Here is a 26,909-nt window from a genome sequence, read left to right as displayed (position 1 = left end):
AAATTCTGGAACCAATCTCCCATGGATACCAAGAAATGACTGTAGAGTTGGACTCCAAAGTCTGTGGTGGCAACAGATTTTGCTCTTTATTCATATACTACTGGCAAATGTTTGTCAAGAAACAATGTTCCCATGGTTACACTATTGGTGGGATTACATATTAGTACAACCATTATGGAAATCAGTATGGAGTTTCTTCAAAATACTAGGCCTGGGACCACCATATGACCCAGCTATAACACTCCTTGGTATTTATTCTAAAGAATTAAAATCATCATCATACTATAGTGATACATGCATCCCCATGTTTAGAGCAGCACAATTCACAAAACCTAAACTGTGGACCCAGCCTGCATGTCTATCAATGGGTAAACAGATAAAGAAAATGTATACATATACAATGGAGTTTTACTCAACCATTAAAAAAAGAAATTACACAATTTGCAGAAAAATGGATAGAATTTGAGAACATTATGTTAAGCAAAATAAGCCAAACTTGGAAAGTCAAGGGACTTTCTCTCATTTGCAGAAGCCAGAGAGAAAAAAGGAAAAGAAAGGTGTGTGTCAGGGGAGGAGTCCCATGAAAATCAAAGGGAGATCAGTTGAATAGAGGAGAGGAACCAGGGGGAGGTAGAGGCTAGGGAGAGAAGAAACACTGGGAAATGATATTGGCCAAATTACATTGTTATATTATATGCATGTATGAATATATATACAACAAATCTCACCATCATGTACAACAATAATGCACCAGTAAAATATGTGGAGACAAAAAGAAAAAAATGTCCTTAGTTATTTCTTTATGCTTTTTATTTATTTCCAGAGAAACATTTTTTTACAGAATTATCTTTCAAAAAAGACAAGCACTAATATTTGTAAAATACATATTTGTCAGACATTAATATCTGACACTTTAAACAAAGAGACATATCTTCATTGCTTTGGCCCAACTATCATGTTGGTTTTTCATTTCCATTTTGAATCAATTTTTTTCAGAAGCAGAGGAAAAGATAACTGCCCAAATGTTTGATAATCAGGAATCCATATATAGAGCCAACCTGAAACACAAAAAGAAACCCAAAGTTTATTTAAAAATTCTTCCTCCTTCAATTTCTGCAGCCTTCACCAAAGTATTTAACATTCTGAGTCTCTGTTGACTTTATTGAAGAATGAACAATGCAGTGAAGGAGCTTAGAGTGATGTGAGATGTTGTACAATCAAAAACAGAGAGGACTTCTCCAGTCAGGAGACCAGTAGAAGTGAAACATCAAAGATTCTCACAAAGATTAGTAATACATGCTCAGGAAATCAAGTGAAGAGTCACAAAAAAAGAAAAAGATTGTGTATCTGGGGACCTCCCATGGTAAATGGTGACCATCAATAATTTAAATGTTATTAAATATTTCTGATCCATAAGGTGTTCTCCAGAACCAAACAGGTTAAAACCATCTTGCAACATTAATTAATATTCTGGACCATTCTACTTCTTTCATTATATTTCTGCTTCTCATTCTCTCACTTTACTCATCTATACTGTATAATAACATGTAGTAATGAATTTATATTCTCCCTCTTATACTCAATATGTTTTCTATAAAATTTCAAAAGAAATCAATGTATCTGGTAAATTCTAAAAGAAGGTTAATGGTCAAGCTTACCTGGTTTTTCAGGTAAAAAATAATTTTTGTATGTCCAATAGCAAATAAAAGTTAAGATTTTTTTATTTCTAATACAAATAATGAGAAAATGTAAAAAGAAGCAAATTCATCTATTTTAATAGCTATTTCCCTGGTCTAAATGGATGATGAAGCAATTAGATGAGTATTGTCCTCAACCACAAAACATTTACTAACTGTCAAATATTTGTTGGGAATTCTTGGTACTAATTTGCAAGTCATTTCAAATAAAAGGAAGCAGTGGAGGAGGGAAGGACTTAGCTGGGTAAGAATGGGACAAGGAGCAGTCCAACCTAAGGAAGCAGTAAGTGCCCTTGGGTGGGAGAAATGGTGGCTACAATAAAGGGTGAAATGTGAGCAATATAGGCAAGGTTAGATCATACAGGACCTTATGAACTGAACCTAGTGCTCAAGGTGCCAGGAGGAAACATCAATCAGAAGGTTTAATAAAGAGATTTTGATGAAAGGGATACTTATAGAAGTGTAGATAGTATTTAGGGACAAACAAGTATTGGGGACCAGGCATCATTCAGATACTAGCAGTTAGTGTCTCTCTCTCTCTCTCTCTCTCTCTCTCTCTCTCTCTCTCTCTCTCTCTCTCTGTCTCTCTCTCTCTCTCTCTCTCTCTCTCTCTCCCCTCTCTTCTTTTTTCCCTCCCTCCCTCCCTCTCTTTCCAGAGAAGAATGGACAAACTAGGAGAGGAAGAGATAGCAAATAGAGAAAAATCACCGTACTGCATTTTGTATTTCATCCTAAGAAAAACAGGGAGTTTTTGAAAGATTTTGTTATAGGTTCTCAAAACAAAACAAACAAAGGAAGAAAAAACACTTCATTTCAATGCACATTTTCTTCCATATCAATATTCATTAATGTGGGGTGGGAGGGTGAGATACTTTCAGTTTGTTGCAAGCATTAAAATGAATGAAAAGAATCAAGGGTGAAAGCAAATTAGGATGCTTCAGTTAAAACCACAAATGATGCTGCAAAAACTTCTGTGATTTGTAGAGCTTAGAGATTGGTGATGAACGCTGTCAATGATTGCGTTGAAGATAGGAAATTTGGTCTATGCAATCTTTTTAAGAAGTTAGTATTGCAAGTTATCAAAGCGTTTGCTGAAGTTCAGATGTTTCCTGTTTTTGACAATGAAAGTTTCAAAGCTGTTTTTTTTTGTCTTATTTTCCTTATGTGGTGGTTAATTTATCCAACATTTGTTGAAAGAGAAATAAGAGACTCTTTAAAGCCTTTTAGGCCCCATTGAAATAGTTTGATTTCCTGCTACAATTAATATTTGTGCCTCATTTTGAGAGAAAACATACACATTTTTAAGTATATACAGTCATTTTTTATAAGTGAAGGAATCATGAAAAATCCAGAAAGTTTTATAAATTAGCAATTCTGATATTCTGCTACATGTTCTATATGACCTAGAGAGATTTTTAAACCTTGAAAATTCTTAAGTCCCCCAAAAAACAACAGAAATTAAGTCTGATTAAGACCAGGAGTTCTGCATTTTTGAAAAATGTCCCTTCTGTAATTCTGACATGCAGCATGATTAACAATCACCATAGATATAATTCAACTTCTAAACTGTGATTACTAAAAAACTTCAAATTAAAATGCTATTGATATTAGCCTAAAGAGTTTCCAGATTTTTCCACCTACAGCATTCTATTATTCTTGATACTCAGTTTCAAATTTTAATGCACAGAGATGGATTTAAATTTATAAAATTCCTAAATTGATTGACATCATGGATTGTTCCCCATTGTGAGTGACTGGAGATTGAACCCAGACCCTCGTTCATACTAGAACTACATCCCCAGCTATTTTCTAAATTTTACTTTGAGACAGATTCTCACTAACTTGTCTAGCCCTGATCCTTTTGCCTCAGGTTCCCAAGTAGCTGGGAATACAAGTGTGTGTCACCACATCTAGCTACAACTTTGTTTTTGTTTTTGTTTTTTTATTGGTAACATAACGTAAGTGGCTTTTGAAATGCTCTGAGTACCTAGAATGGGAACAAATACATTGAAGGATTTCCAGAAATAAAGTGATCATTATTATTTACAAATCATAGAAAATTCTTGGTCTAGTACCTTAGTTCAAAATTAATTACAGTCTCTTCTGGTGATATCTGCAATGAAATGTCAATCATTACCAAAAAAAGTTATCCTAAAATTTAAAAAAATTCAATACTGTTATTTTCTTTGAACTTGTTTCATCAAATGCTCACTTGTGTCCTGTGTTTTTGCAAGAGATGTGTTGTAAGACCTACTTTGATTCACTCTGAAGCATTCCTACTCATTCCTCTGGTTTGTATTCTGTATTTTTGTTTTGTTTTGTTTTTTTCTGTCCAAGGCAATCATACTGAACTCAGAATACAGATCAATTTCTAGCAATCTCATGCTTACCTTCCTACCCCCGTCCTCTAATAGCAACCCCAAAGGTAGACACAAACACCATGTGTGTCTTATTAAACTATTTCTGAACTTATTACAATTTACACTGAGCAGCATTATGATTTTCATTGCAAAGCTATTAAAACAGTGGACTGAGCATAAGCAACCACCCTCACCTCAGCCTAAATTCCATTGAAATGAAACACAATCTGCTTTAAAGTATTTTCTAATGTTACTAGGATATAAAAATTTTGCCTCAGATGAACACAAAATCTTGAGAATTCCTGAAGAATAGAAAGCTGATAGGAATGAAATAGGAACTGAAGACTACATAAAATTGCAATGAAAATACAGAGTAAAAAAAAATGGTAGTGAAACCAGAGTGATTTTAGTAGCATTATCAGTGGCAATCAAGGAAATTAAAAATAAAATAGCAACAAAGTACCATCCTTCACATTACAATGAAAAAATTAGAAAGAATAATATTATTTAATGTTAGTGAGACATTGGGAAATGTACATTCTGGCATTTTCTTATGGTACTGAACTGACCAAATTTCTTTAAAGGAAAATTTGGCAATGTCCATCAAAAATTATAATATGGATGTCTTATTAGCTCAGTGATTCCATTTGTAGGACTTTATCCTATAATAAATATGTGTAATAATATATATGAATGCACAAAGACATGTATATTACAATTATTTGGTATAGCATTATTTAAAATAGAAAAGTTGGAGAAAGAAACTAAATGGCCATCAGAGAAATTAAGCAAACATATATTTGAATAATAAAAATATTGTAAATGTACATGTACTGAACTATAAAAATCTCAATGGCATAAATGTAAAACCAAGTTGTACAATAATTCAAATACTGTAACAATTATGCAAAAATATTATACACACACACACACACTCATGCAAATGCACACACACATACACATACATCCATTCTTCAATTTATTTAGAGAAAGGACTAAAAATTTTTACACCCAAATTGAAGCTGACATCCCAGTGAAGGCTAAGACAAGAGGATTGCAAGTTCAAAGCCAGTCTCAGCAACTTAGCAAGGACATAAACAGCCAAATGAGTGACACCTTGCCTCAAAATAAAAAATTTTTAAAAAGGTTCAGGATGTGCCTCAGTGGTTAAGTGCCCCTGGGTTCACCCATGGCACAACCATGGCATGCGCGCGCGTGCACACACACACACACACACACACACACACATACACACACACAAAATTGAAGCTGATATGATCATTGAAGATGATAAAAGACAGAGCAAGGTATTGCATAGACTAATTTTATTATGTTTATATCTCTATATTCCACTATAATTGTATCTTGTTCATGAGAATATATTTGTATAATTGTGGGGAAATGTATATCCTTTAAAACTGTCCAGAAGGTATTTTTAAATACTTATATTATTAATTAACAAATTAAATTCTTCAGGTCTTAACTTTAATTGGAAGAAGTTCATTTAATTTTAAATATTTACATTTTCACATAGTATGGAAATACATTAAAAGTGGTGGAGAAAACTACAAAGGAACAGATTTCAATTTTAATACAGTTGTTAAATAAACTAAAATTGGGCATCATCATCAATCTACATAAAATTATATGAGATTATAGAAAAATAACAGAAAGAAAACAAAATGAAGAGTTTTGATATCCAGCAATAAGATGATTGCTTATCATTTCCCAAATTGACTTCTCTCTGGTTTATTTTCCTTACAATTAAAAATTCCATGGAAACAAACATACAGTATATTGTTATGAGAAAAAAAAATCATTAGATTCTTCATTTTTGCATTATTCTTACTTCTGAGAGTTGGGTATGAGAATCAGGAAATTAAGTTACATGGTCAACTTCACACAGATGGTTATTAGTGAAGAACAAGAATTAGGTCACAGGTCTAATTAGCTCATAGGTCCAAAAAAATCCAATGTTTTGCCTACCTCTTGCCAAGCAAGTTCTATCTTGGTGTTTTCTGTTTCAGATTACCTTATAACCTAATAATAGATTTTCTTTATTCAGTCAGGTCTAGAGGCTACTACAAATGTCCCTAACTGTTATATTTTCTAGCTTCAATCTAACATGCATTCTCACTAGAGAAGTCTATTCACAGCTCATTCTTCACATTGCCATTAAGTAACTCCTTTCACTGCCCCAACTTGTAGTCTGAAATGCTTGGCTTTCTGGTAGTTTTCCTGGTGATTGTCACATGAGCAGTAGTAAGGGGAGGAAGTTATGTACTCAGAGTATATTTAAGGGCATGTTCACTTCCCTTTGTCTTTTAACTTTGAACTTGTCTTTGGCGTAAACAAATGGTAAGATAATAAAAGATGTGATCTTAAAAAATGTTGGGACTCTTAAAAAGAGTAAAAATCTAAAGGAGTTTAATAATGAGGGAAACTTCTCTATTTCATATTCTTTGTTATCATTTTAATTTATGGAATTGGTGTATAAAAGCAAGATATAGATAAGTATAATGTATGACTGACCTTTGGATTGCTTTTTGAGTTTCATAAACATAGATGTATAAGTTTTTTTGTCCTAACCATAAAGAACACAGCAGATCACAGAGGAAACAGAAGTATTTTTTGCTTACAGGTAGGATCAGAGCCTTGGAGATGTTCATACCAATTTTGAGGAAGAAATTACTTATAATGAAGATGGTTTTCTGAGACAGTGTTGTCACATTCTTCAATGACATGAGTGTGTAGGTGTTAGGAATCCAAAATTAGGGGGTATTTGTGCTTTGTCTATACTTTGAAGAAAGTGGGAACCACTGTTGTACTGACCATGCAGTGTGCTTATTATAAGCAAGTGCAGTATACTAATGTATAAATTCATTGTAATTTATACCCTAAGACCTGTCAACCTTTGAAGACCCCTACTCTGGAGTTCTCATCCTGGTGTTAGGTATCATTTAAAGGAATCTAATCTATAATCCTTTCATGGAGACTGCTATGGAAGAATTTCAAATATCATTAATAAAATCTGTATCAGTGGTTTCATTCACTAGCGTAAGGAATAGTTAGGATAATTTTTCATAGAAGGCAAAATGAATGTACAAAATAAATGATTGATCAGAAAGACTATTCAGCCCCCAAGAGCCTTGCATAAGGGATGAGAAATGCTGCAGGTTTATGCTCTGTTTGGACCTTTCCCAAGAATACTGAAACCAACCCAGTTAGATTTTAGCTAAGCTGAGCTCTCAGAAGTGTGTTTTTCTCCTCAGAGTGAATCTGTCATAGTAGGTGCTTGTGGAGTGCCTGAGGATAAAGAATGGAGATTTCTTCACAATTCCAAGAATGGATTGTGCCTGGTCACTAGTAGATTATTGTAGTTTGATTATAGTAGGTTCATTTTCAATGTAAAATGAAATAGAATCTGGTGAAGACAGCTTGTAGCTGCCTCATATTATTTTTAACCTACTAATATTGACCAAAATACTTGAGACTTACTAAAGAGCCAAACTGACTTAGACTAATTCTTATCACCCTCTGGGTATATTCTGAAGAATACAAAGATGACCCAGAACCTTGGTCAGGGGAGTTTAAGGTTTTATCGTTTGACTACTTTATTTTAGTTTAAATTTCCTGTAATGTTACAACCAGCAGCACATAGAAGTGAAAAAGATAACAGCTGACCTGGTGACTTAGTAGTAAGAAGAAGCTTCACATGCCAGAACAAAACTGCCTGAATCAATTTTAGGGTTGATTTTTAAATTTCCATAGTCAGAGCATCATGAAAATAGCTAATGTTTGGTTATTTTCTGTGTCATAATTGTCTTTGTTATTGTTATTGCAAGAAATATTTTAACTAAGAAATAGTTTCTCAGACAATTTATCATGATGGTTTGCTAGAAATTTTTATTATTTGTTTTATTTTATTATTTGTTCCTGAGAGGAAAGTGTCCCACAGTGGTTTGTGTGTGCATGTGTTTGTGTTGGCTCTCACTGCACTTGAAACTATTTGAAACAATCAATACTTATAATTTGGAAATTTTATATAAAGTTTGTAATTTTGATTCCTACCTAGACTCACTATTAATTACAATCTCGTGTTTTTTATTTGCTTAAACTCCTCTCTACCCCCATTGAGAGTAGTAATTCTTTAAAATAAAATTCATCTAAAGTCACAATTCTTGCTTTAATGTTCCCCAAAAGAAGACATCCTGCAGAGTTCAATTAATGACCTGGCAATGTGGAACTGATGAGGGTACAAACATGTTCTACTGTAGAGGCTGATGCATGGTTTTTCATTAGCCATGTTGCCTACTTCTTCTTGAATGCCACCCGGAGACTGACTGCTCCTAAACAAGTTTCTTTCATCTTGGAAATTAAGGGCTCCCTATTTGTATTGAATCTTTTTTTTGTTTTTTGTTTTTTTTTTTTTGCTTGATTAAAATTCAATCAGTAGACTTTGATAAAAATCTGTCAACAGAAAACAGCTTCAGTGTCCCTTTCTCTCCATATTGTGCAATAAAAAATCAAAACACCATAGTTCGTTTGTACCAAGAGAGCCATCTAAATACTGAAAAGTAGCCCTTCTTTACTTCCTAAAACTTTCATTCTGATGAGAATGAAAGAAAGAGGCAGGCCTAGATGAAAGTGCCAGAAAGTTGGAGTCAAAGACTATCCGCATTAGGAAAAGTGGGGAGAGCACTAGTTCAACTCTCACAAGACATTCACAACCAGGAGATGCTTCTGGCATATGGTCTTACCACAGAAGGGAAGGTAGCATAGGGTGCTCTGATGGTCCCTCTTCATCTCCCTAAATTCTTAAGTACTCATGGAACTTTCTCTCTCTCTCTCTCTCTCTCTCTCTCTCTCTCTCTCTCTCTCTCTCTCACACACACACACACACACACACACACACACACACACACACACACCACACACACACATCTACCTTACCTCATATCCTTAAGTGTTGTCTTCACATTGTGTATCTTAGTTAGAACTCCAACCAAGATCCTTTGGTGAGCTCAAGACCTACATGTTCAGCTCCTACTCAACTTTTCCCACTAGATGTCAATCAACATCTCAAATTATCATGTCAAAATTAAATATATCTATATATCCCTCCTCACCTGCTCCTCTGTTTTTCCCCATATCATTTAATGTCAACTTCATCCTTCACTCCTCCGTCTCTTACAACCCACATCCATCTATTGGGAACACATGTTTGCTTTACCTTCAGAATCTATACAAAGACCTACCACTCCTTACCATTTCTGTTGTGAGCCAGCATCAGGTCTCCCTTTCATTAATGCAATAGTTTTCCCAACTGGTCTCTCTACTCTCACTTTGACACCCTCCATCTGTTCTATTCTCAACATAGAATCCAGAGAGACCATGATGTCTTCTCCTTAAAAACTTTTACTTTGCAAAACAGGCAAATTTTGCAGTGGTTCATAATGTCTCACACAAGGTGTCCTCAATTATTCTACTGTCTAGTACCTCTCTCTGACCTCATGATCTTATTTTCAACCAACTGCCCCGCTTTCATACTGCTCTGAGCTACAGGGCTGCCATATTGTCCTTTGAATGCACTAATCATATACCATCTACTGTTCCCTGTGTCTGGAAGACCCTTTCCTTAAGTATCTACATACCAGTTCCTTGGCCTCTTTCAAGTCTTTGCTCAGATGTTGCCCTCAAAGTCTTGCTTGACGGAGTCATATAAAATTGTAATATGCACCTCTCTATATTCTCTGTTATCTCTTCTTTTCTAAAGCACTTATAAATTTTGCGAATATTTTACTTTTAGTTCTTAAATTTTTTTCTTCCCTTTAAAAATAATAGTAGTTCCAGAAAGGCAGGTAATTTTGCCTGACATTCCATAGAATGAAGAAAAAACCAGAAGACCTTTAATCTCAGTTTGATCTAAAACTACCTGTGTAAGCTCAGATGAGTCATATAATCACTCTGGGCCTCAGTATGTTCATTTGTGAAAAATTAGAATATTAGATTAGATCAGTGATACTTGAGTTTTATAGTACATGTAAATCATTTGTGGATATCTTTGAAATGTATATTCTAATTCAGTTTGTCTGATGTGCTAAGATTCTTCATTTCTAATACCCGTTCAGAATATGACAATGTTGAGCACCCATTTTGAGCAGCAAGGCATTACTTAATCATTAAGATTTCGTTCTTTAAATCAGGGAGTGAAAGCCACAAGTGTTCACTTGTTTTTGTTAATAAATCTTCATTGGAACACAGACATGCTTATTAATTTAAATGTTTATGCTTATTAATTTAAATGTTTGGTTGCTTTCACATTACAACAGCAGAAGTGAGGGAGTAGCTGCCACATAGACAATATGTGACTACAAAGTCAAAAGTATTTGCTATTTGTCCCCGTATAGAAAAAGATTTCTGGTCCCTATTCCGTATTGAACTTGAATGTATTAACTATAGTTTGTTTTTTCTAGTTTTTTTCTTAATTGCTTTATTTTGTCCCCATGTTCTCAATATTCTCCAAGTCATAAATCATGAAATTTGCCTATTTGATATCCACTTGAATCACTGTTGGACAAATCTAAAACTGAACAATGACTTTAGATAACAATTAGTCCAACTCTGTATTTAAGACACAAAGCCTACTCGAGCAGAATAATTGTTCAATGTCATCTAAGAGATAAAAAATATAGAGGAGACTCAGGTTTTTGGTTTCAGGTCTCACATGCTTTGTGTGATACAAGCTTCCTGCCTTACTTTCTCAGAACTTAAACATATTCTGGTTTTGCATGGCAGTGGTTCAAGTACAAGAATTATCCATCATTTGTCTGAAGGCTCAAAGAAGACTAAGGAAAAAACCTTGCCAAAGATTTCAGGATCTTCTTAAGAACAGATGTTGGCTGAAGGTTGACAAAGTCTATGGGGAAAAAGAGAGGTAGAGAGATTAAATGTTCACCACATAGTTTCCTCTTGAAGACTAAGGTGCTCATTCCCCTATTTGCACAGAGTTGGCTACAGAGCTGTGAATAATGGTACACTCCTGTAATAGTTGTGATTCTGGTGGCTGAGGCAGGAGGAATCCAAATTTGAGGCTAGCGTGGGCAATTTTGTGATATTCTGTCTTAAAATAAAAAATAAAAAGGGCTTAGTGATAGCATGCCCCTGGGTTCAATCCCTAGTACTGGATAAAAAAAAAAAAAAAAAAAAAAAAAAAAAAAAAAAAAACTATTGACTGAAGGCAATTCCCAGATGAATACTTTTGCAACACTTACTCTCAGTTGAAAAGAATTGCCTCATTCAAGTTTATGTCCCCTCCTTAGGACAATGAATATTCATTAAGTGCATGAGGTGAGAATACAAATCCTGGACACTTGTCTAAGCTGTCAAAAACTCTGATGGGCCAGCCCTGCCCCAGATCCCTATATAATTGGAGAAGGATTCTGTTGCAACTACAACTAACTTTACCTTCTCCCTCTGCCCATCCTGCTGCCTCACTTCCCCAACATGTGTCCATCCACTTCTCCCTCTACCCAGTCCTTTCTCACCTGCTCTTACATGGGTGTTAATCTTGAGCACACACCCAATCAATACACATCCTGCACCAGTGCCTTCTGTGTCTGATCTGGAAGAACACAAACCAGGGCAAGAACAGTTTCAGGTGATCCTCTGAACTAATTACCAGGGATTCTTGAATTCTTGACTACAGCTTGAAGAAACAAAATGAAGGAGTAGAGCCACACCCAGATCAGTTCCACTGGAGTCACTGTGGCATTGCAGTTGCTTTGATGTAAAGAAGGGAACAGGTGGGTTAAGAGCATTGATGCCAGGCACTTGAGCACTAACTCAAGACTTTCTGTGGCCTTACAAGCAACTGAGCCGAGGCCAGCAGTATCATAGTAGCAATGATGCCCTTTGGATTTAGCACCAGGGACTAGTTCAAGAGTTGGCAGCCTACCCTGATAGACATCACTGCAGTGAGCAGAAGGGAAAGAGGAGAACTTCAGATATATTGGCTGACAGAACTGTGTTCAAAAATATGGAAACCATCCCCTGAAGTCACCTAGAGATAGTTGGCCAGGTAGAGAAAGCGGAAAAAGAAGAATATAGTTCCTGGCAGTTTCAGATAAGGCTAAGCCAGAGAAATATGATTTGGGTAGGAGCATAACCTTATTTATACTCCTCAGATGGTATGGCCTGGGGAGACATTGGCTAAGACTCATGGCTTCTTTTATTATACCCCATTTCTCTATTAAATTCTATTCCCTGCACCTTTGGAGCAAATAATTCCACATAACACTGTCTGCTTTCTTTGATCCATGTGAGTAGAAGGATGAATTGGCAGTTCCCCTCCCCCACCAGCCCTTCCATAGCCCAAGGCACAATCAATTTCAATATTCAGGGGAAATAGACCACACAGGATCTATGGCCTCCCAACAGGGACCTGACATATTAACTGTTGTAATGCCTCTAATTCAGTCTATTTACTTTGGGATAGGCCTGACTCTCCTGCTCATCATTTTAACCTATACATAGGCTGTGTCACGACTATTTAGAGTGATGGGGGTGATCCTCAGGGCATAGTCATGAGAAGCCTGACGAAGGAACAGCTACAGCAAGCCCATGTCGCTTCGGGGTAATGATGACTAATTCCATTCATGTCCCTCACCCCTGCATTGAAATCTTCTCTTGCCTTTTAAATTGACGTCTGTCGGAGGGAATGAGACTCTGCTGGTGTCACAGCTTGATGAATTGGTCCAGTGGAGGCACTCCTTCTTGTCATGAACTGAGACAAGTAAAGGGAGTAAAGAATAGCAGAGGAGGGGAGAGACGGGAGAAAAGGGCTCTCTGGAAAGAAGAAAAATGAGCAGGGAGAGATGGGAAAAATCCTCAACCAAATGCCACTGTTTTGAATCAAACAGTTTTATGGATTTTCCAAACTAGAAGCTATTTGAAATGCTATTGAAATGGCTATTGAAATGATCTCACCATGTATATGCATGAAAAGAAAGAATTATTCAAGGATACTCATTAAAGAATGATCAGGCCAACTGTGTTTAGGACCAAGGAATAGTTATGGGGACCACTGCAATGGGATTTACAATGCAGTGAGAGGTTGTGCTCAACTCCCAAATATTGCATGGACAAGTAGAAATTTAAAGTCAAGGATCAGGATAGGAGTCTCTGGATGGAAAATTACTAAGGGAAATGTCAGGGGTAAGGACAGATTCTAGTTAAATTAACCTCACAGGATTCTTGCTGAAGAGCGCTCGGTCAGCCAGATCAGACATCACCCATAAATTTTTAGAGGATGAGGAACCCTATCAGGTATTGAGAGGGATCAGATAGTGAATGAAAGGGATTTAGTCAGTTTATGCATCACTGTGACCAAAATACCCGACAAGAACAACTCAGAGGAGGGAAATTTTATTAGGTGTTCATGGTTTCTAAGATCTTAGTCCCTAGATGGCCAAAATCATTGTTCTGGGTCCAAGGTAAAGCAGCACATCATGGGGGAAGGGCCTCTTGAAGGGATAAAGCTGCTCTGTTTATGGCAGGTTCAGGGAGCAGAGAGAGAGGGAAAGGGGCTTCTCCCCTTCAGGGCATGCCTTTAGCAACCTACTCCCTCCTGCCTAGCCCCACCTGCCTACAGTTACTACCCAAGTTAGTCCATTCAAACTAGGATGTGCTGATTAGGTTCTAGTTCTCACAATCCAAACATATTTTCTCTGAAAATCCCTACATTAATACAGGAGACTTAGGGGGATACCTCATATTCAAACCACAACCCTAACAGAGCAGCATTCTTTGCTAAAAAGGAGATTTATAAGAAAGGACTAGGAGAAGGTTTTGGAACCTGACTAAAGTTTGGTCCAACAGAGCTCTCTGACCTATGTCACCACTGTAAATAGCTCAGGTTGGTACATTTTTCAGAAAGCATCTTCTATGAGAAGCAAGTAAACAGGAGCTATGTTGTGGCCAGCAATTTTATACAGGTAACACTTCTCTCTTAAATTGTTCAAAATCTACAAACAAGTTGACACTTAGTGCATTCTAATCAGCTACAGTGCAAAAAGAGCCATAAAATCAATATATCTCTAGATATCACTGTTGAACTGATAGTAATATAGTTGACTGTGTTTAAATTAGCAACTAAATAGGCATGTTTGAGATCAGGACTGAAAACAGAAAAATAAAATACATTAAAAATGTTTTTACCACTTATAAGCTATGTGTCAATTATTTTCTTTCGTTGGAAAGGATTTTTTTTAACTTTGCTTTTGTTTAAAATATGAACACCTATATGTTTTAGAACACAAGTAAATTCAAGATCTGGCTTGGCAGATTCATCTGATAACATGATAGAATGACATTAATTAATGTCAGTACACTAGGAACAGTTATGTTTGCCTTTAAAATAAATGATCAGGGGCTGGGGCTGTGTCTCAATGGTAGAGTGCTTGTCTAGCATGTGTGAGGGCCTGGATTGGATCCTCAGTACCACATAAAAATAAATGAAATAAAGGTATTGAATCCAACTATAACTAAAAAATAAATATTAATAAATAAATAAATAAATAAAAATGATCACATGCTGAGATTTTTCTCATTACATTGATAAGATTTTTCTAAATTCCATTAATTTGGATATATTGGATCTACAAAAGAAAACCATGACTAGGAGAGATGGTTAATGTTTGGGCAAGCCTCTGCTCACCTCTCATCTTGGAATAGGTTCTGGCTCAAAGCTGATTCCCCAGCAAGACCAGAAAAGGCCTGAAGGAGTCTGGCCCAGCTCCCAGGAATTTTGGTTGGGCAGATTCTCAGGAGGCCAAGGTGTTTCTGAGGATAACCCAGGCAGCTCCCTACTGGTCAGGATGAGCTCTGAAATCGTGATCTGGAATCATGCCCTGTCAATCTTGGAGAAAACCCAAAACCATAGATTAGCTTTAAAATGAATCCAACAACAGGGACTGCTGAGGTCAAGGGCAGACTTTTCAAGGCCTCTTTTGTACCCCAGGGAATTCCCTATTCTCTCTCAACACACAGAGGTGAGAAACTGAGTTCTGCCACTGCCAGGCAAGCTTAGGCTCAGGGCTTGGATTCATGTCTTTCGGCTTGTAATAATTCTGGCATGCCCAAGACAACAGATAATGACAATATTCATTATCATTTACTGAACAGCTCCTCTGCCAGGCATTGGGCTGGCCTAATTACAAGACAACACTCAAAGTAAAAATCATTGTACCTTTGCTTGCTGTTCTTCCCTTCTGGACTACAAGATCTTTCAGTATTGGACTTTTTTTTGTTTGTTTTTCATGCTGATCTTCTCTAACCCAAATGTCTGGTGATAGCAAAAACTCAATAAAGATTTAAGAAGCACAGGTGCACATAACTTACTCAATTTCACACAAATAGCAAATAGCAGAGCCAAGAATCAAATCTAGGTCCATTTACATGCAAAGCATTAGGTAACCTCCTGAGCTACACCCCTTTCCAACTTCTGCCTTATGTGGGATCTTAACTTAGATGCTCAATCCATTAAGAAGTGAAGACGTAGAGATGGTGGAAAAGAATCAGATCACAAAGGTAACAGTCATTCTAATAATCCTGCTACTAACACTATGCCTAGAACACAGCTAGAGAAATTTGTTTCTTTATTTATTTATTCTTGATACCAGAAATTAAACCCAGTGGCCCTTAACCACTGAGTTGCATTCCCAGCTCTTTCTATTTTTTTTTTTTTTTTATTTTGAGACAGGGTCTCCCTAAATTTCTAAGGCTGGCTATGAGTTTGCGATCCTTCTGCCACAGCCTCCTAAATCACAGGGATTACAGGCATGAGCCACCACACTGGGAAGAATGGTAATTTATTAAAATGGTGCATTGCTTTTCCTTTTTACAAACATGCGGATTCTAGGGGGAAGGAAAAAAAGTGTCTGCCAGCACTCACTATATTTGAACTTTTGGTTTTCTCTTGGGCCGTGATAGTCAGGTAGATAATTTACTAAAATAGTTTTTATTTCATGTTACTTTAATAAATATGATTATAACAGGATTTAATCATGCCCCTGAATCTATAGTAATAACAAGGAAAATATCATATTTTCACTCTTTATTATTTACAAAGCACTTCTACATATATGTTTTTTTTTTCTAGTATCAAAACTGTACTTGAAACCAGAAAAGGAGAGTATCCTTTCTAATAGTTCCAACCCTAACTGGATATTTGAATGATTCAAAAGAGATTCTTATTCAATTGCTCTGGGACTAGCCCAGGCAACAGTATTTTTAAAACAAAGCTAGGTATATTTGAAGGCAGAAATGGCCACACTGCATAATCCTATCTGTTAATGAACAGCATACATGGCCAGGCATTCATGGGGACCAACTATTTTTTGTCACTAAACAGACACATCTCAATTATGACCTAATACTTGCAGAATTATTGATACAATATATTAGTTTTACAAGGGCTATTGATTTTTAAATACACCTTACAGGTACCTTGCCATTCTTTAGCATTTATAAAACTGAAAATTTAATTACTGAGTTATACTCATTCTCTCCATTACTAACCACACAGAGAAAAATTTCCCGGGGCCAGAAACCATGTCTAATTAACCTAAGGGTTATTTAGACTAAAGAAAAGATGACTGAAAAGCAACTTAATGAGCCCAATTATTTCCTTCAAACCCAGGAAGAGCTTTAGCAGCACCCTCCCTTGCACACAATGCACATGGACCTCTTCCTCAGCTCCCTGCAGTGTTCCCCCCACCAAACTGAGCCTTGGCTCTAAAGGAAATGATTTGATAGCTACCAGTACTCATTGTTGTTTTTATATTACTTCTAAAAAGTAAAAAGGATATGCAAATTTAGAATCATTTCATGCATAAAATCATCAAGATTGATGTGATACATGATCATAGTATTTGTTAATTGTATCAGTCAATAAATTCTCAATCGTTTAATATTTCTCAGACTTACTGTATTACCTATATTGATTGGTAAGGAAAAGGAGGAGAAGCCCTGTTCCAGTCTCCCTGACACACACAGGCCCCACCTCCTTATAACTGAACATCTGGAACATGCAGCCTTCTCATCTGCTATATTAGGGGAATACAGAGAGATTGGCAATTGTTCATGGTCTTTCCACTCCTCTACTCCGTAACTGACAAACACGTATTTATATTTTTCCAGCCCAAACAAGTTATATAACCTGTTTCTCAGTGCAACCAGACTGGGGAATATGGGCAATTAATGCAGAATTTGGTGGGTTATATTCTCTCTGCCATAAGTCTTTTTAAATGCCACATATATAACCCTTTCCAATGTTTTAATTTAGATTGATTTCCTTGGACATTGCAGAGTGGAGCTTTTCCACCTTTTCTTAGAAAAGGGAATAAGTTCCTTTCCTTTGCTTATACTTTTTAGACAGGAGTCACAGAGGAGCTTTTGAGAAGCCATTGTTTATTTCTACTGAGAATAGGATTAGTAATGAAATATTTATCCATTCGGGAAAGATGTCTACACAGTGGTCCTGGTGCCTTTCACATCTGTTTGTTTATTCATGCATTCATTCATTCATCATGGACTATTTCCTAGAATTTAAAAAGGGAGAATAAACTTGCATTGCTGACTTATGCACCTTCATGACTAGATTTGGTAGCCTCTTGAGCGCCCTTTGAACCCCACTGAAGAATTGGTATTAGAAGATTCTTTAATTGAGCCAGGTCTTACACAGTTGAAGAAAATCCATAATGAAGAATAAATTAGACAATTTTGAAAAGAGCATTACATTAGTTTCCTCAGAATGCTAAAGGCTGAGTTCTCAGGAAACTATCTGCTTAATGAGGTTCCCTTAGAGAAAATAAGAGCTCCTTTTCATAGTATTTCCATTTGGCAACACTTGTTCCCAGCATCCAAGTTTCTCTTCAGAGGAAATCAGGCCACAGAAAGCAAGTAAGCCATTTGATAACTTAAAGATGATTTTAAAAATACTCTGTCATTATAATGAATAAGTTTAAAGAAAACTTGTCTTTGAAAGCTATTTATGGCACCTTTTCCACTACAGAAATTAAGCCTAAGAATTTTGGGAAGGGTGGAAGATTCCATATGGAAGAAATAGCAGAGTTGGAAAAAGTTGAAATGACATTGACCAATTTTTAGATTATTTTGTTTCTTTATGAATTCATAATTAAAGGTATATAAAATCTGTATTCATTGTAAATAAGCAATAATTATTTTTTAATTCTGCATCAACATGCTGTGAAACAACATCACAAAGAAAACTATTTGGTGAGATATTTTAAGTGAATTGATTCTTAACAATGCTTAATATATATATATATATATATATATATATATATATATATATATATATTATGATCTATCATAGGAAATATGATACCTTACACTTAAAAATTCTCCAAAGTAGCCAGTTATTATTGACAAGTATTTAGAACATTGTTTTGTTTTTTATTCCTAGTTGTACACAGAAATTATGTAGGGAGTGGGTGTGGTGGCACAAGCCTGTAATTCCAGAGGCTCAAGAGGCGGAGACAGGAGGATCACAAGTTCAAAGCCAGCCTCAGCAATGGTGAGGCACTAAGCAACTCAGTGAGACCCTCTCTCTAAATAAGATACAATAAAAAATAAATAAATAAATAAATAAATAAATAAATAAATAAATAGAACTGGGAATGTGGCTCAGTGATCAAGTGTCCCTGAGTTCAATCCCCAGTACCAAAATAAAACAAAACAAAAAGGTAATGATGAAGCCCCACCCAAACCACTTGAGGTAGAATCTCCAGGGATGAGGACACCTACTCATATATGTGATTCTAATGTACAGTCAGAATTGACAACTGCTAATACAGGTCACTTCTTATTTCTTCATCTGGTTCCAATCCTTTTGCCCCAAACTCCCTATTTTTATTCTTTCTTCCCTTTATAAAAAGTAGCATGTGTACAAATTGTCTATCCTCTATTGGAGAAAAAGTCCTGTATTCACATTTCCAGTTTCTAGCAAGGCACATGGCAGGTATCATGTTAAACAAGTATGAGCTGCTTGTCCTTGTGTTTGATCATCTGCATAAATCTAATTCCATATTTTTAATTTCATAAACTCCACCATGGACCCATGAGGAAATGAAAAGTGGGAGATTAAAAATGTGGGGATTATTGTTCATATGACATCTAAAATATAATTGCAAGTAATTTCCTGATATGCTCTTACAGGTAAAGAAACAAACAATACAATGGTTTTTCTTCTAAGATATTCTGCATAGCACATTCTGCTATTGCTTTGTAGTTACCCCCAAAGCAATAATATCAATGAATAGAAAGGGAATATTTAGGAGCTAGGCAAAAATTTACATTTTTTGTCCTCGGGAAGTATAATGAAAAAGTAATTATAAATAATTGTACTTAGAGTAAACTAAAACTGAATGAGTTAATTAAAGTTTATAAAATAAATAGTAATTGTTTATTGTTCAGTTGTCCTTCAATTTACACACCTAAGAACCTATTTGTTGTTGTTTCCACTTCTGATCATCTTAAGGTAGCTTACTGCAATACAGGTCACTACTAGTCTCTGAGTCAGTTTGGACTGTTAAAACATAGCACCATATACTAGATGGCTTATTGAAAAAGACACAAAAAATATTTCTTACAGATCTAGAGGCTGGGAATTCAAGATGAGAGTTAAGTTCTGGTGAGAGCTCTCTTCCAGTTTGCAGATGTCTGACTTCTGATTATATTCTCACATAGTAGATAAAATGACTAGAGAGCAATCTGGGGACTGTTTATGAGGGTACCAATCCTATTCATGAGAGCACCAACCCTTTCAAGAATACCTTCTGCTATTGTGCATGCCTGCAAATCTGAGAGACTCAGGAAACTTAAGCAGGAGGATCACAAGTTTGAGGCCAACCTAAACAAATTAGTGAGACACTATCAAAAAAAAAAGAAAGAAAGAAAAGAAAACATGTGGTGGCTGGAAATGTAGAGTGCCCTAGATTCAATATCAATACAGGGCAAGGGGACCTATTCCTAACACTGTCACAACATCACATTAGTAGTTAGGATGCTAACATATGAATTTTGGAGGGACATCAACATTCAGTCCATTGCACCTGGTAAATCCAATCAAGTGAAAAGCATATTACCTGATGGACCTGCTCCTCCCCAAGGCAGCAGTATGTTCCTGCAGGAGGTACAGCAACTATTTCCTTCACAGTGGTGTATGGAGAGTTGCCCATCTTTAAAAAAAATAGTTTTATAGTGTTATTGTTATACATCAAGTTATCCAAATGCTGTACTTAACATTTCTGCTATATGCTCACAACTCCTATACTATTTATAACCCAAATAATGCTTTTAATACTATTTTCTTTTAGTTAAATCAACTCCCAAAGGAGAGTTCAAATCATAAATAGAAGTGCCTAAAGCAGGGCACATGAAAATATCAAAATAAAACATGCTTGCTCATCTCACATTCTACCAATAGCACTTAAACCACTACACAGTGCAAAACAACAGCATAAGGAAAATCATGGTGTTTGATTTTCAGTTGCATTGTATCTCCATCATGTAGATGGAATTCATGTAGCTGCAAAAATGTCTGAATTTAAAAGTATTTCTAAAGTTTAATTACTAGAGGGTAAATGTAGATGGGTAGAGAAGGTTGTAATGCCTGACTTTTCCCTGGCCTTTGAAGGTGGGAGTAGGTAGGTAAACTTTAATAGATGATATAAAAATGAGGACCACAATATGCTTAACAAGTCTCTTTACAGGCATTTTACCAGTGACCAAAATGAATTTACACCATCCAGGCAGAGAAATCCTACTGTAGAGCACAGCACCTTACAAGTTATCAAAGTGTAATCATTTCTTGTGCCTGTATTTTTCTTTTTTCATTGGTTAATTAAGCGTCTAGACTACCACCCTAGTTCTATGATACTGGGGACCATATTCACCATTGGAGTACCAGTGATTTACTCATAGTAATTACCAGATTACTATTTGTTACATCAATGTCTAAATATTCTCTTCCATTTTTTGTAAAAATCTTCCCTTCCAAAAGTCTTCCTTACTCTCATTCTACTCTGATCTGAAATACACATACAGCTTTAAACTCTACTCAGTGACAACATTTTTATATATATCTTACAGGTTCCCCTAAACCCATACTTTCCCCTACTCCCAACTTCCCCTGGCCATTTTCTTCCCCACCTATAAAATCCTCATCTGCTAGTAGTCTAGGGCAATTTACTTCTCTACTCAGGCAAGCATCTTTCAATGCCTGGGGACCCAGAGCTTAGCCTCTCAGGAGGCCATGCCACTGGAAGGTGGTGATAACTGTAAGACACATTTTGTCATCTTACTTTATAATCCACAGCAGCACAAAGCACAGGATTGGCTGTGTTTTCTGACGTCAAGGCATAAAAATGATAGGCAACCTGGCAAGTGTCCTAAGTGATTTAGCAAGGAGCTTCCACTGCCGAATCAGTATCTTAAACATTTTTTACCAACTCTCTTTCCATTCATCCTGTTTTGTCATTACTAGCATCATCCTAACAAAGAATCTGGAGAAACCAGGGCAAGGAAGACAGAGGAAGAGAGAGAGAGAGAGAGAGAGAGAGAGAGAGAGAGAGAGAGAGAGAGAAAAGAAGGAACACCCTGCTATCCAATACCCATAAAAAATTTGTTTTTAATTCCCTGGCTATCACAGATAGAAGCTGCTGCTAGCATTTAAGATAAGATTAGTTGCTGTTGTGCTATCAGCACCTCCACATTTTCCCTGCAGGGATTCCTTCTGACAGGCTGAAGCTGGAGGCATGTCTCAGGATTAACACGAGCTAATGATTATACACTAAAGCTTTGGAACTGTTGGACTAATAGGATTAAGCAATAGCAGATGCAGGTCCCCGTTCAGGTTAAAAATGCACTTTTTACATTACAAAGTCAGACAGATCCCTTTGAACATGCAATGAATATGGATGTTTTCAATTATCACAGTCTTCCAGGGCTATACGATATGGTAAATTAATCCCTTTAGAACATCGGAAACAGGACAAAATAGCCTTCTTGAAGCTGAAATCCCTCGTTTTAGATTTTCTTTCATGGGGATAAGCAGCAGTGCACCTCACATAATTAATCTTATTACAAACAGAGAGAAAGGGGAAATATAAAAAAAGTGTAAAAATTGTTTAAATATTTGAGAAACTTAGAAAAAAGCACTTTGAAATCAACATCTCTTAATTAATTTCCAAACAGTCAAAAATACAAACATAAAGCAGGACAAGCAATGTCTGGATGCATTTGGATGGGTTTGTATTTCTCCATGCCTCAGGTGTTAGGGAAGGAGGAGGGGAAAAAAATTAAGGTCACTTAAAAAAATGAACAAAATAATAACTGCCAGTAAAAGCACCATTTTCAAGATATTTGAGTTGATCTGATCTTATGCTCTGGGCCCTCAGAGGAAAGGAGAAGCAAAAGGAGACATCAGGATATTTATATTTTGCTGCATGAAAGGGTCTCTGCTGCCCAGTGGGTAAAACTACCCCTCAAAAGTAAAATGCCATTATTGCAATTAGATGGAGTTGGATGTGGACCCTAGCAGGAGATGAACCTCAGAGGTTTCGTGTGGTTGATTGACTTAGGGGTGAGGGTAGGGGAAAACGGACTTCCCAGAGGAAGCTGTTTAAGCGTCCAGCAGGAATGGAAGTAGATTTACAGCAACCATAATAAAGCAAGTTTACCATCACTGGTTTGATTCTCTGAAAATTCTAAGGCCAAATACATTGCTCTGAGCAATTGGTATTATTAATCCCCATGCACAAGCCCTAGAATCATACTACCTAATGTGGCTCCTCATATCACAACGTGGGCAAACAAATCACAGGGCCAATTTCTCAAACAAACAAGAATTCCATTTTTTAACAGATGCAAACTGAAAGAGAAGAAAGGAAAACAGTAGATAATATCAGTTTCTTTACCAAATCTACTCTTTGGTTTTGCTTTTTTTTTTTTTTTTCCTAATGCCTACCATGATTTTTGTCTAGGAAATTACATGGACACTCCCACCCAGGATTCAAATAAAATCTAAATGAAAATAATAGTTATGATAATAGAAGAAAAACTTGATATAACTACACCAAGAACTCTAGTTTTAAAATGGATGACCAGCCAATTATAGACACCCTGATTTCAAAGCAAAACTTAATTCTTTCAGTTTCCCTAATGTTTCAGTACATCTAGATACCTTTTAACCAGGATTTTCTGTGTGTGAAAATACAAAGATTATATTACTTGACTGTAAATACTGTTTGGGAAGATTAAAATAATTAAACTAAAAATGCTAGAAAACTTCTGCAAATATTCACTATTTTTCAATCTTTGGATTGAAAAGAAGTCACTTCTTGACAAAAAGAAAGAAATTTTAACTAGACTTCTTTGTATCTGTCCCTCCCCCTTTTTTCTTTGTCAATTGAACAATAAATTTCAAAAGATATAAACTGATTTTCAGATTTAAAAAAAAAAAATTGCTTCCCTACTTAAAGGCATCCAGAAAGATGTTTTCTTAAAAACGTATGTTCTTCTGTCCTGGAAGAAAATGACAATTAATTATTTGTTCAAATGGGCTTCATCTTCTATAATCATCATGTACATTTCAATGACATACATTAAGTCAAGAGTTACTCAATTTTAATGTGCACATGAATCAGCTGGGGCTTTTACTAAAATGGAACAACTGCAAAAGTCTAGGATGCTGCTCTTGATTTTACATTTCCAACAAGTTCATAGGTAATATATATGGTGATGATCCAGGAGACCACAGAAGTAACAGAAGTCAGTGGCGTACCAAAACCACTTAATGAATGACTGGTTAGTGCAGACTTGAGGGAATCAAGCAAACTAACTTCATACATTTGTTCTCTAGTAAAATACAAAATTACATATTTGGAAGTGAACTTGATGTTAGTCAAAACACCCATGTCTTTGCTTTCTTCCTAAGTATCTATTTCTCATCTAATCTATCAGGTTTGTATTCATCTGCTGAAACTACTGTAAGACAGATTTATCATGTGAGTAGCTTCTAAGCCATCTTCTTAATTCATTATAAGTCTATTATAATTTTTGTTATTCCTCAACCATCTTTAAACTGACGATATGAATTCTATCATTTTCAAGCGAAGTTTATTACAGTACTATTATAATTGGAGGCATTTTGATCTGCAATCCACACATTAACCAGGGCTGGGGATTTGGCTCAGTTTGTAGAGTAAAAATTGCCTAGCATGTTCAAGGCCCTAAGGTTCCAGTATCACATATATGCCCATGTACACACACACAAATTTCATTAACTACCAGGTTATTTTCAATAGAAAATAAATTTTAATTTTACTAACAATGCCGAATCATGCTCTTTCTAAAACATTTTAAGAAAATCTTAGCATTCTCTCAACTTCTCTATATTTAACAATGTTTATTAGGTATTATGTGGCCCTATATATCCTCAGTACTGGGAAAGAGGAGGATGGAAAAATGCAGATCCATTTTTTTGTTTTACTTTCAATTGTTCATGTACTATTAAGAAAAATAGACAAATAAATATATTTACAACTCAGTGATACATATGCATGTTAAAGGTAAAAGCAAAGTTTAATCAGAATATAGACAAGAAAGTGAACAATTGTTGAGTAGAGCTAGGGAAAGCTATTGCAAAGAAAAATAAAATATGAGAAAAGTTTTGAAGTATGAACAGAAGCTCAGGAAAAGGAAAATTGAAAACATTCTGTTCACATTTCAGCCTAACACAGAATCCCTGCTGCAACATAGGTATTAAGTAAAGAAGTGTCAAAATAAACAAAGAAATTACCTACTTCGTATTTTCCACCTGGTTCCCTAGGGATAGCAATATGACTGTAGAATTAGCACTCTCTCCTTGCTCTTTTGGCTTCGCTATGAATTGCTGTTTAAAGGACTCATTTTGCACAACGTTTAGCTTACAGAATTTCTAAAATAACCTGCAAATTCTCACAACTTAAATGAAGACTGATGCCTGCCAGAGTATGGCACACTGGGAACACTAAGGGGACATGCTTTTTATACCAATGCCTAATGTCCATAAGTAGGTTGAGTAGAGATTGGGAAGAGTTAGTCCTCTTCCTACCTTGAACTTTAGATTCTGTGAAAAATAACCATAAAAGTTATAATAGTAATTTAATTCCATTATGACCAAAATACCTGACAAGGACAACTTAAAGGAGAATCGATTTATTTGGGCTCCTGATTTTGAGAGGATTCAGTCCATGGTATGCTGGCCTCAAGGCAGAAGTATCATGGTGGAAGGGTGTGGTAGACAAAAGCTGTTCAGTTTATGGCAGCTGTGAAGTACAGAGGCAGGGGAAGTGCTGAGGAGAAGTTAAATCTTTCCAGGCCATGCTCCCAGTGACCTACTTCCTCCAACTAGGTCCTTCCTCCCAGAAAGTTCATTCAAATTATTAATCCATCAAATGGATTAATCCACCAATGAGGTCAGAGCCCTCAGGACCCAATCATTTCACCCCTGAACACTGTTGCTCTGCCTACCACGAACTTTGGGGGGACAGTTCAGAACCAAACCATAATGCCCATGCTCAAGAGAGCTCAAAAGTGACTTAAAATTTTCATTCATCAGCCACCAACCATATTCTCAGCACACTCCTCAGCAGTGTGAGGGTGGAAAGGTAACAAAAGAAATGTGTACTGCCTTTCCACAAAGTACAGATAGAGTCCTTGCTCTATCTTCAGGCACACAATTAGAAGAAGAGCTATATTCAACAACTTGAAACCCTGCAGTTAGGGTATGTCCTCCTGTCACAGCCACTTTAAATGCATGCAGTTTTTAAACAAAGTTTTATTATTAACCAGTGTGTCATATTCTATTTCCCTAATTGCAATCCCATTCTACTTTTACACTTCCCTTTGCAATCTGCTGTGGTTGTTGGCTTTGAACTATGAGCCTTTTCAGCATGAGTTTTGTGAAGCTGGAAATTACTGAGTCTGAGGTGAGTTAAACCCCTGAACCCTCTTTTCTAGAGCTTAAATCACTCCTTGGGTGACTGGCAGACACTTATTTCCAACCAAAGGTGTTCATTAAATAAGTGATTAGAAGGCCTGGTAGATGCAGCTAATTGTGGAAACCCCAAAAAGAGACATAGAATGTATCTTCTCTGAAGCTTTAGTAGATTGTTAGCGATGCATTAAATGATGCCCTGGTGTCTTGAACTAGTTAATGGTATTAAGCTTGTAAGCAGAGTGACTTTGAATCTAGCAAGAAACTAACTCAATATTATTTTTCCACAGGGCTCAAAACCTTGACACAAAAGCCAGCCAAATGTTCCTAATTCTGGGGAACATGTTATTTTAGCCTTCGTGATGATGACTCAACACTGAGACTTACTGCGATGTGGGATTCCAACAGAGATGACATTTTGCAATCCATAGCAGCAACATGTCCCCTGTCTGGAGGAAAACCAAGAAATAGTTCACTTCAAATGGGCTTCTAAACAGCTGTCAGGTCAGAATAACTTTAAGTCATTACCTATTCGAGCCATGTTGAACCAGTGACTTTAAAGTGGTGAAAATCTCTGTATCATGTTACTAATCTCACTGGCCAACAGTGGCTATGTCAACAACCAACATTCCCTCTTAGTAAGCAGGCAAAAATAATACACAGCTAGTTATTGGAAGTTAAAGGAGCAGTTGAGAGGTTGAAAAGTTCAGGAAGTGAGGAAGTTGAAAATAGGCCTCCTCAGAGCTTTGCCTCCACACTGATTCATGGCAACCTTTAAATCACAATGTG

The 26,909-nt window shown here is 36.2% G+C and overlaps 1 long non-coding RNA gene across 1 annotated transcript; it reads right to left on the bottom strand.

The window, feature by feature from the left end:
* Positions 1-896: 896 nt before the first annotated feature.
* Positions 897-26,585, bottom strand: LOC308642304. Its single transcript, XR_014020524.1, has 3 exons — positions 26,508-26,585; positions 20,227-20,319; positions 897-1,058 (listed from the first exon to the last, which is right to left on the bottom strand). It is a non-coding gene; the product is annotated as an uncharacterized lncRNA (long non-coding RNA).
* Positions 26,586-26,909: the final 324 nt, after the last annotated feature.

The sequence above is a fragment of the Spermophilus citellus genome (assembly GCF_964194105.1).
Source record: "Spermophilus citellus genome assembly, chromosome: 2".
NCBI lineage: Eukaryota > Metazoa > Chordata > Mammalia > Rodentia > Sciuridae > Spermophilus > Spermophilus citellus.
Note: the sequence above shows the minus strand (reverse complement) of the source record. Positions and strands in the feature narration are given on the sequence as shown.